The sequence below is a fragment of the Acyrthosiphon pisum genome, chromosome X (assembly GCF_005508785.2).
Source record: "Acyrthosiphon pisum isolate AL4f chromosome X, pea_aphid_22Mar2018_4r6ur, whole genome shotgun sequence".
Classification (NCBI taxonomy): domain Eukaryota; kingdom Metazoa; phylum Arthropoda; class Insecta; order Hemiptera; family Aphididae; genus Acyrthosiphon; species Acyrthosiphon pisum.
Window position 1 is genome coordinate 64,649,086 of NC_042493.1, and position 2,602 is coordinate 64,651,687.

Sequence of the window (2,602 nt, forward strand, 5' to 3'; positions counted from 1 at the left end):
AAACACCTAAAAATATTTAGATGTAATTTATTACCAGCTAATATTTAATTCTTAGTAATAAATATAATTACAATAAATAATAATCATAATATTTTTAATTAAATTGTGATAACAATAATATGTAATATAGCAGGTTAAAATTTAAAAGAAAAAATTACGAAAATAACGTCATACGGTTATTGATTATAATATGTATGGTTGATAATATGCTACAACCAACTTTCATCCCACTAGCGGTGTCAAATTTATATATACTTACCTTTTTCAAGGATTCAAGTAGTACGTAAGAACAATATTCATCTATTTAATTTATTGTATGTCAGTACTGTAGGCAAGTATTTGCCGTGTTATAACCTATCTCCAACTACGCATACAAAATTACAAAATATTATGTCCTTACGACTAAAATATTCAATGTGAAATAAAATACAATTTTAAAATACTATATTTGGTACATACAGTATTAAACAATAGAGGTTGTAATCGACGAATATGCCACCTCACAGAATGGACACTTTATGGCCAACGATGATAGATACACCTTAACTCCCATCTCGCGGTACAATCGTACAGGTCCAACACATACTTCTCGAACGTAAAAATTATACTAATTAAGACGAAAACATCAACGTCCAGAAACTCTACAAGAAATCTCCACCCTTTGACCAGTACAATTTCAATACATTTATCGACTATCTATATAATATAATAAACTGATCTCCATCAATCAAATTAACACAACACATTCACACTTTCACTTTTTCTTCCATATTACCACGAATATCCTGCCTGTAACTAGTGAATTATTGTAGTATGTACAAAATGTAAAATTAAACATTTTTAATAAGCTTTTTTGTTAGTAAAATCGTAGGCATCTTATATTATTAACTCAACCAATAAAAAAATCGGCCATTTGTCATCGAATTTCACATTCGACTTCACATTTTTAATTAAAAAATATATTATAATGAAAAACTTCAATTGAAAATACATCAAACACGAATTGAAGAAATAAAATAAAATTGCAAATATCGTCATTATATTATTAACCCTTCGTTAAAAAGAATTTCCATAAAAAAAATACGAATGGCCACACAAATTTATTCGTTCATAATAATACATAACGAAATAATGAAATCCTTCTACCCAGGTTCACATAAGTAAATATTACATAAATATAAATACATTTTTCAGAGTAAATTGTTAAGTATCTTCTGTTCGAATTAATTAAAAGGTAAAATATTTTACAGATATAATAAGAAAAATTATTTTACGTAGATATCTATTCATAATTTATGTACTATACTTTTATACATATTGGTAATTGGAGTGATATACGATTCGTTTTGGAGGTTTAATAATCGTACACTTTTCTTTTTACCAAAACACTCTATCAAACACTTTATAATAACAAATAATGGTAACGATAATATACATCTATAAACTGAGCGTAAAAAGAGGGTTGGGGTTTTTTTTTTTAATAGCTACTCGCTTTGATTTTTTTTTATATGTACTACTTCTATTTCCACTCGCTCCTTTACGCCGCTTTGGGTGTTCTGCCATCAACACTCGGTCAATACCCACTTGGCACGCGTTGACAACGGCAATAACATTGAAGTAGGTATCCAGCGTATTGTTCCCACATATGCCCTCTTACTTTTATTCTGTTTCCCGCCCCTTTATTCCAGACAAACAGAAAAATTGTCTTTGATCTTTTGTACAAAGCAAAATAAAAGCCAAATACCTCTTTAGCTAGTGATAAAAATACAGCCCATTGTATTCGTAGACAACTGCTGCTGGTAACCCGTAAACATGGTAGCTTATTATTTTGCATCAAAATATTATAATATTGGCGAGTAGCAAAAACTACCCACTAGTGTACATTTCTAATTCAAACGCAAGAGAAAATGTAACGTAATTCTGAATAATTCCGAACAGTTCTATCGATAGGTACTATAATGGTAGGTACAACGATATTATTGTGGTTTTTTTTTTCATTTTGTTTGGAAAACACTTCGATGCGATAAATGTGCTAAAACATCCGTTAAACAACTTCGCAGTCTATCGTAGAGTGGACACAGAAGGGCACTGAATGTTAACTACAGAAAATAATCGTTTGGTGGCTCACCAACTACACGAGTCAAGTACACATCTCTCATAAATAGTTTACGATTGAATTACCTTTGCCGAATGGTATAACACTCTTAATAGATAATATTAAAATAAAATGGCAATATTATTCTTATTTTGTTGTGGTAACATGGTATGTAAATAGGATACGACTATTGTTAGTAGGTAGGTAGTTTTGTTGTGTTGAAAACTCTAATATTAATCTACATTTCTAAATTAAATTAATTTTATTTATCATTTGCAACGGTAATATTAGTTTTTTCGATGTATCGACTTTTTCAAAAGGTGCGTGGACAATAAAATTCCATTACCAGGCCACTAAAAAATAAAACCATACATATAATATTAAAATATACAAACTAATATTATTAAGCAAATATTAAAAGGTTTAATACAGCGGCGCCATGTGCTATAAAATAATATATATGGTACAAATGGACCATTATATATGAATATATAATTCAAATAATGT